The sequence below is a fragment of the Theropithecus gelada genome, chromosome 19, assembly GCF_003255815.1.
Source record: "Theropithecus gelada isolate Dixy chromosome 19, Tgel_1.0, whole genome shotgun sequence".
Classification (NCBI taxonomy): domain Eukaryota; kingdom Metazoa; phylum Chordata; class Mammalia; order Primates; family Cercopithecidae; genus Theropithecus; species Theropithecus gelada.
Genome location: NC_037687.1, coordinates 42,191,384 through 42,200,625, shown reverse-complemented (window position 1 = coordinate 42,200,625; position 9,242 = coordinate 42,191,384). Strand labels below are relative to the sequence as shown.

Genomic DNA, 9,242 nt, shown 5'->3' with positions numbered 1-9,242 from the left:
CGCGCATCGACGCCCTCGTCCACCACCCCCTTCGCTGGGGGTCTAGCTCACTGCTCCGCTTCCTCCACTTCTCCCGGGGGAAGAGTGACTAGCGTCCTAAGGGTGAGTGACTCGAGCCTGGCAGAGAGTGAAAGAGAGGTTCCGCCGAATGAAGGGAGGAGGCAGACGGGGCTAGGAGAAAGGAGAAACCGCCCCGGCGGGGTGAACAGCGCAGCTCTAGAGCTGGAATCTGCAGGAGACACGCCTCCCTCCCTCACGCCCCTCGGGGCTGCGGAAGTGCTCTAGAGACTGGAGCTGCATGAAGGCGACCAGTAGACTACGGTTCCTAGGAGGCAGCGCGGCAGTGCGCCTACGGCTCCCGGCAGCCCCCGCGCGCCTGGCTCTTTTCAGTTCGCGGCCGGCTAGGGCGAAACTACAGTTCCCAGGAGGACGCGCGCGAAGCGGCTTGGAAGTGGGCAGCCTGGAAGTCACTCGGGCCACCGGAGCTGGCGGCGTCTCCAGCGAGCGGCGCGGAGCCGGACGCCGCAGTCGTGGGGCCCGCGGGGCGGGCAGCCCAGACGCCAGGTATGTGGCTCCGGGTGCGGGATCGGCCTCGCGCAAGGGTGGCGGGGAATCGGTGGCTGCCCGGACCCCGAGGGTCAGCGCGGGCGGACGGCCGGGTGTGGGTACTGGCCGTGGGGGGCGGCGGCGCCGGGACTCGCGCCCTCCGGACCCAGCCGGACTTGTGCCTGCATGGCTCAACTTTCCAGGCGTGCACCCCGGCGCTGTGGGGAAGAGCTTGGAGGCGGGGAGCGGTGGATTCGCGTCCCGGCTGTGCCGCTCGGGAGCTGCGATCTGGGAAACCGCGCCGAACCTCAATTTCCCCTGCAGTAAAACGGAGTAGGAGAGTGTCTTGGCGGAGATTCTGTTGAGATAATAGAATAAAACATTTGGCACATAGGAGGCACTTACTACGTGTTGGGGTTATTGTTAGCTCTCCGAAAAATGAGGTGAAGATGTTATCGATTGCATAGGGTGAGGATTAGTTGAGCGTGTGCATGTAAAGAGGTGAGTCCATGGTTAGCACCCAACGCAGGCTAGCTGCTGTTAACCGAGATAATTTTGTTAAGAGCGTTGGTTTGGAAGGCAGAGAGACCCCAGGTTCAAATTTGAACATTTACCAGCTGTGTGACTTTGGGCAACTGGCCTCACCTCTCTGTGCCTTGGCTTCCCTATCTATAAAATGGGGATTTAAGTAGCAACCACTTCGTCGAGTTGTTTTCAGGATGCAGTGAGAATACCATGCGTAAAGTGCTTAGCACAGCAGCTGGCACATAATGCTCAGTAAATGGTACCGTTTATTAAGCGTGTTCCTAGTGGCCCAGAGACCCTCTGAGGGTGGGACTCTGGCTGTAGTATTGGTCTCCCCCGAGGGCCAGATTCAGAATTGGTCCAGTTGACTTGACCTCCTACTACCTCAGGTTCCTCATTTACAAAATGGGATAATAACAAGATCACTCTCAAAGGGTTGTAAGGATTTGCTGAGATTGTGTTTCTAGTCCAGCGCCATCTCTCACTAAGTAGCAGCTCTTATGTATTATAATTGTTCTTCGATATTCTCCATCTGGCCCAGAGACTGCCTGACTGTGGGCTGTGACATGACAGCCCTGAGCTCCCCCACACGTTTGCTCCCAGCCTCAGTGTCCCATCTGTGGAATGGTAGTCATAGGACTTTTGTGCCAGGATTGTTTGGATGGTTCTAGGAGATAATTCATGTTTAGTGCTTTGCACAAGACCCGGCACACAGTAAGTGCTTATTAAATGATTAAATGCATCTTGCTGGTTTTTTTTTTTTTTTTTTAATAGGCCCTTTTTGCTTGTTTGTACCTACATGGCAGAGTGGTCACAAGGTTAGTGTTTCTTTATTCTCCCCACCGCCCAAAATTTTACTCACCAAAGATTAAATTATGGAACACACTATAGTAGAAAGGCCTAAGAAGAAATGGGACTGACCTGCCATCAGCGGTCCCCTGCTCACACACCCCTCCCCATAGAGCCAGTATGTTTACTCCAGTGCTTTAATTATTGTCTTAATGCTGCCAGCTCTTGCCTCTGTGTCCCCTGCACTCCAGCTCCAGATGTGGAGCCTGTGCTTCTTCAATGCCCCTAGTGGCTTTCTTGGGCACCATAAACTCAACATGTCCAACCTGAACTCCTCCTTCTGAAACCAGTAGTCACCATCTTGGCAAATGCACCAGCATAGACCTGGTTGCCTAAGCCAGAAACCTGGGAGTTGCTCTTCCCCTGCCTTCCCATGTCCAGTCGACAGGCAAGAAGGACGAATCTGCTATTTCATAGGAACACCATTTCATTGGCCCATATTGGTCTCCCATCTGATGGGCACTGAAAGTTCCCCTCCGCTCCTCGAGGTGGTGGCCTTTTCTCACGAGGTTGAGTTTTCCGTTTCTTTGTTTGTTTTGAGATGGAGTCTGTAGCTCTGTAGCCCAGGCTGGAGTGCATCGGCACAATCTCAGCTCACCTCCGCCTCCCGGGTTCAAGCGATTCTCCTATCTCAGCCTCCTGAGTAGCTGGGATTACAGGTGCCCGCCACCACGTGCGGCTAGTTTTTGTGTTTTCAGTAGAAATGGGGTTTTCACCGTGTTGGCCATTCTGGTCTTGAACTCCTGACCTCAGGTGATCTACCCATTTTGGCCTCCCACAGTGCTAGGATTGTAGGACATGAGCCACCACGCCTGGCCATGACAAGGTTAAGTCATTAGGGATTAACATAGGTAAACCTATGTAACATATGTATTAATAAGGGCAAGAAGACATTATAGACTTGGCTGGACAGCAGTGACTGTGGATGTGGCATGAAAGCCTGGCTTTCAGGGGACCCAGTTCTGTGATTTTAGCCTGGTACAGACTGGCTGAGTTGTAAATTTCTTTCAGAAAAGTTAGATGGTGTCAGCGGCTTAGAATATCCCGTGTGGGAGGGTGGCCATCCTGGGCATTTCAGGAGGCAGCACACATACCACACACCCAAGAAGAGCCTGGGAAGGGCGTTTATAGCGCTCCCTTTAGGTTGAGTTTATTGTCAGAAACCTGTCATTGTGATTTCATTGGATGATAGAAACTGGTGGTCTCAATCACATTTGTGATGGCTACCAAATTTACCTAAGCATTTTGTTCCCTTAACCTGAAGAAATAAAGCAGTGGCTTAAAAAAAAAAAAAATCTTGGTTATTCTCCATGACTAGTGACAGCAGCACGTGGCTTTTCGGCAGTCTGTGTAGAATGAATATCTAAGAGTTAAATGCGAGTCTGTCTTTCAGACATTGCAGTTGTTAGGTGGTAAATCAAAAGTGGAATTTAGAATGTGCAGTGATTGGTGCCTCTCTTTTTTGCTGTAAAATATATTTTACTGATATATTTCAAACATAGATTTAGTAACTTGAAAATCTAAATTAAATGTATTTACATTTTAACAAAATAATTCAACAATCATTTCCTTTAAAATAAAGAATTTGGGCTGGGCGCAGTGCCTCACACCTGTAATCCCAGCATTTTGGGAGGCCGAGACGGGTGGATCACGAGGTCAGGAGATTGATACCATCCTGGCCAACATGGTGAAACCCCGTCTCTACTAAAAATACAAAAAAAATTAGGGGGGCATAGTGGCGGGTGCCTGTAGTCCCAGCTACTCGGGAGGCTGAGGCAGGAGAATGGCGTGAACCCGGGAGGCAGAGCTTGCAGTGAGCCAAGATCGCGCCACTGTACTGCAGCCCGGGCGACTGAGCGAGACTCTGCCTCAAAAATAAATAAATAAATAAATAAATTTTAAAAAAAGAATTTGTCTTTAGCTGTAAGGACAAGAATGAGAGGCTATTTGGTGGGGTGCAGTGGCTCATGCTTGTAATCCTAGCACTTTGGAGGCTGAGGCAGGTGGATCACTTGAGCCCAGGAGTTTGAGAGCAGCCTGGGCAACATGTCGACACTCCATCTCTACAAAAAAGTAGTCAGGTGTGGTGGCACACATCTCTAGTCCCAGCTACCCAGGATGTTGAGGCTGTGGTGGGCTATGATTGCAGCATTGCACTCCAGCCTGTGTGACGGAGTAAGACCCTCTCTCAGAAATTAAAAAAAAAAAAAAAAAGAATGAGAGTCTATTGGACAAGTTTGTGCATTTGTGTATTCTTCAAGACTGATATTGCTTCCTTTTTTGTTTTTAGACAGAGTCTTGCTCTGTGGCCCAGGCTGGAGTGCAGTGGCATGATGTCGGCTCACTGCAACCTCCACCTCCTGGGTTCAGATGATTCTCCTGCCTCAGCCTCCTGAGTATCTGGGATTACAGGCACGTGCCACCATGCCTGGCTAATTTGTGTATTTTTAGTAGATATGGGGTTTCGCCATGTTGGCTTCGAACTCTTGACCTCAGGTGATCCACCCACCTTGGCCTCCCAAAGTGCTGAAATTACAGGCATGAGCCACCGTGCCCAGCCTATTGCTTCTTTTTTTTTAGGACTATTCTGGTCATGACATTTTGTGCGTGTGTGTATGTATGTGATTGGGTTGAATTTAGCTTAAAAAAAGTTATGCAAGAAATTCATGCTTGTTGTAATGTGTCAAACAGTACAGAGATGTAGGGAAAATACCTACTGCCACCCTCCACTCCAAAATCCCATGTACCCAGAGATAACCATTTGTTCAGACAGTGAGTATCTATTAAGTATCTATTGCTAGGTTTTGGAGATAGCATAATGAACAAAATGGATGTGTTCTCTGCCCCTGTGATTTGGGCCGATGCCTCCGTTATCTTTTTCTGTGCTTATATTGATTATGTCTGTATGTGTGTATGTGCGTGTGTTTGTATGTATCGACAGTTTTCTTTCTCCTACCGTACCATTCCCCAAAAAAGGACGGGGTAGAAATCAAGTTACACCTATTTGTAACCCAATTTTTTCAATTAATGGCTGGGCATGTCCTTCCAAGTCATTACATATAGATCTGGCTTATCCTTTTCAGCAGCTGTACCCACATTCTTCAGTGTAGAGAGACCATGCTTTATTCCAGCATTCCCCCACTGCTGGACCTTTACGTTGTTCCTCTGAGATTTCTTTACCTCAGCAAACACACATCTAATAAGTATCCTTGGCGGTGGCTCACGCCTGTAATTCCAGCACTTTGGGAGGCCAAGGCAGGCAGATCATCTGAGGTCAGGAGATTGAGACCATCCTGGCTAACACAGTGAAACCCCATCTCTACTAAAAAATACAAAAAAATTAGCTGGGCGTGGTAGCCGGTGCCTATAGTCCCAGCCGCTCGGGAGGCTGAGGCAGGAGAATGGTGTGAACCCAGGAGGCGGAGCTTGCAGTGAGCTGAGATTGAGCCACTGCATTCCAGCCTGGGCGACAGAGCGAGACTCCATCTCAAAAAAAAAAAAAAAAAAAAAAAAAGACAAACAAAAAACAATCAACAACAAAAAAATACAAAATTAGCCAGGCGTGATGATGAGCACCTGTAATCCCAGCTACTTGAGAGGCTGAGGCAGGAGAATTGCTTGAACCAGGGAGGCGGGGAGGCGGGGAGGCGGGGAGGCAGAGGGTGCAGTGAGCCGAGATTGTGCCACTGCACTCCAGCCTGAGTGACAAGAGTGACACTCTGTCTCGAAATTTAAAAAAAAAAAGTATCCTTTCACATAGGCAGCATGGCCTAGTGGCTGAAGCATAAACTCTGGGGCCACATGGTCCGGGTTCACACTGTGACTTTACCCTATATTTGTTGTGATACCTTGGGCAAGTCATGTGTCCTTCTGGGCCTTAGTGTCCTCATCTGAAAATGGGGATGATACAAGTGTCTTCCTTATAAGGTGATTGTTGAGAGGTTCCATAAGATCATCTGCATCAAGCCTTCAGGGCAGGGACAGCTGTGATTTTTTTTTTTACAGACAGGGTCACTCTGTTGCCCACGCTGGAGTGCAGTGGCATCATCATAGCTCACTGTAACCTTGAAACCCTGAGCTCAAGTGATTCTCCCACCCCAACCTCCCTAGTAGCTGGGGCTACAGGTGCGCACCACCGCACCCAGCTAATTTTTTAATTTTTGTGGAGATAGGGTCTCACACTATGTTGCCTAGGCTGGTCTCGAACTCCTGGCCTCAAAACGATCCTCCCACCTCAACCTACATGTGATCTTTCAAACTCAAAGTAATTCACAGGAAGAGTCAACTCAATCATTTGAAACACCGGATAGAAATAAGAAAAAGTTATATCACAGGGATCCCGCTTGAAGATGTTGGGGCCTAGGGCAAGGGATCCAGCTGCACCTGAAAGAAGGGAAGAGATTTGCCCAGGAAGATAGGAGCCAGTAAAGTGGCCTGACCACAGTGGGTGGTGGGGGTGAGGGACTGGTGGTGGAGCGTCAGTGGGAAATATCACTCCTCATATTTGCGAGAAGCGTGCCACCGTTGGAGGGTGGCTTAGGTGGCGGGCAGACCAAGTTCAGATCACAATATAGCCACTAACTTGGAAGATGTGCACTGAGCTTTTTTGTTCATTGGCAAAATGGGTGTGATAGTAGTCTTTATCTCGGGGGTCGTTGGAGACTGAATGAAATGTCTGCAAGACTTTCAGCACATTGGGATGTCATTAGCCCTGTGCAGTTAGCTACTATTCTTATTTTATTGAGTTGACAGATGTATTGAGACCGTGCTGTGTACCAGGTCCTATTCTAGGCACTGAGGATTCAGCAGTCAACAAGACAGACAAGATCCTTGCTGTCCTAGGGTTTACATTCTAGCCATTCTAGCCCGGGAAGACATGCAGTAAACAGGATCACTTCACTTTGTTTTTTTGAGATGGAGTCTCGCTGTCACCCAGGCTGGCACAATCTCAGCTCACTGCAACCTCTGCCTTCCAAGTTCAAGCCAATCTCCTGCCTCAGGCTCCCGAGTAACTGGGACTACAGGCATGCGCCACTATGCCCCGCTGATTTTTGCATTTTTAGTAGGGGAGGGGTTTTGCCATGTTAGCCAGGCTGGTCTCAAACTCCTGACCTTGGGTGATCCACCTACCTCGGTCTTGTACAGTGCTGGGATTACAGGCATGAGCCACTGGGCCCAGCCTCTTTTTTTTTTTTTTAAATAAAGAAAAATCCTGATCCTGCCTCTTCAGATAGTTTTAACTGTGATGGAGAAAATTTAACAGGGTAAGTGGAGAGAAAATGGCTGATGGGGCAAGATGGCGGTGGTTACTTTAGCTTGGATGGTCAGGGAAGACCTCCCAGGCCTCTTTGAAGAGTCATGTGAACTGAGACCTTAATGAGCAGTGGCACTGGCTATGCCAAAAGTTGGGGAAAGAACGTTCCAGGCAGAGGGGACAGCAAGTGTTAAGGTCCGGAGGTGGGAGTGAGTTTGCTATAAAGAGTATCAGTGTGACTGGAGAAGGGTAAATTCCTAGTTTTCAAGTTTATACTACTTTAAGTTCTTTTTCTTTTTCTTTTCCTTTTCTTTTCTTTTTTTTTTTTTGTGAAGGGTCTGCTCTGCCGCCCAGGCTGGAGTGCCGTGGCATGATCTCAGCTCATTGCAACCTCCGCTTCCTGGGCTCAAGTGATCCTCCTGCCTCAGCCTCCCAAGGAGCTGGGATTACAGGAATGTGCCACCACACCTGGTTAATTTTTTTTGGTACTTTTAGTAGAGGAGACAGGGTTTCATCATGTTGGCCAGGCTGGTTTCAAACTCCTGACCTCAGGTGATCTGCCCACTTCGGTCTCCCAAAGCGCTGGGATTACAGGTGTGAGCCGCCACACCCGGCCATATTTTTTCTTTTTTTTGTGGAGACCCGTTTTGCCCAGGCTGATCTTGAACTTCTGGGCTGAAGTGATCCTCACCCTCGGCCTTCCAAAGTGCTGAAATTACAGGCACGAGCCACCATACCTGGCCTACTTTTTAAAAAAATAATAATAATGGTAGCAGCTTACCTAGCGCTTACTCTGTGCTAGATGCTCTTCTAAGCATTTCACACATTCCTCAGTTAATCCTGACAGTAGTCCAATTAAGTAATCAACTTGATCGAACTCATTTTACAGGTGAGGAAACGGATTCCACCCTCCATGCTCTTCACCTGCATTCTAAACTCTTCCCAGGCCCTCCTTACTCGGCAGAGGCAAATTGAGGAAGCGGACACAGCATTTCGTGTCCTTGTTGTTTGACATGCAAAGCACTTTAGACTGTGTTTAGTACCCAATTCATGTGGCAGCAGGGGCGGCCTGGGATGTTGTGGCATCATTTTTGCTCTCAATGAGACAGGGATGGTTTGGTGGTGGTTTCAAAACTAAAGACCCTCCAGCAGAGCCTGCCAAGTAGAACAAGGCTGACTGATTGCCATACCAGGCACAGGTTAGCATGAAACAAAGTGTAGTGTCTGAGGGAGCAGGGTGTCTCCTTTGGGTGAGCTTTGCAAGGGGACTTGAGACTTGGCTGGAAAAGGTGTTTTTTTCTTTTTTTTTGAGTCGGAGGCTTGCTCTGTCGCCCACGCTGAAGTGTAATGGTGTGATGTGGGCTCACTGCAACCTCTGCTTCCTGGGTTCAAGCGATTCTCCTTCCTCAGCCTCCTGAGTACCTGGAGTTACAGGCATCCACCGCCACTCCCAGGTAATTTTTGTATTTTTAGTAGAGACGGGGTTTCACCATGTTGGCCAGGCTGGCCTTCAACTCCTTATCTCAAGTGATCTGCTGGCCTCGGCCTCCCAAAATGTTGAGATTACAGATGTGAGCCACTGCACCCAGCTGGAAATGGTGTTTGAAGCACACTAGCCGTGTGGACTGTTAAAGTATCACACTATGGCCCAGCAACTAAGACAATGATTCCTGGACCTGTAAGGGCCCCAGGTCCCTGCTCCAGCACCATGACCTGTGTGTACTTTGATTTGCTGCAGCCTGGGCCTTATGGGTTACTAAATATTTTGAATGAAGGATAGCCCTGATTAGATGTGAGGACAGTAGTGGGTGCTTTTAAGACTGAAAATTGGGTGGGCATGGTGGCTCATGCTTGTAATCCCAGCACTTTGGGAGGCTGAGGTGGGAGGATTACTTCAGGCCAGAAGTTCACGACCAGTCTGGGCAACATAATGAGACCCCATCTCTGCAAAACAAAAAGTTTTTGTTTTTGAGACAGATTCTCACTTTATTGCCCAGGCTGGAGTATAGTGGTGTGATCATATCTCACTGCAGCCTCTGCTTCATGGGTTCAGATGATTATCCTGCCT

At 48.8% G+C, this 9,242-nt stretch overlaps 1 protein-coding gene across 1 annotated transcript in view; it reads left to right on the top strand.

The window, feature by feature from the left end:
• Positions 1-427: 427 nt before the first annotated feature.
• The window catches only part of SIPA1L3 (signal induced proliferation associated 1 like 3), a 308,788-nt gene continuing 299,973 nt past the window's right edge, over positions 428-9,242 (top strand). Inside the window, exon 1 of the mRNA XM_025368227.1 lies at positions 428-564. The gene's annotated coding sequence lies outside the window, so the exon portion shown is untranslated. The remainder of the gene's footprint in view (positions 565-9,242) is intronic.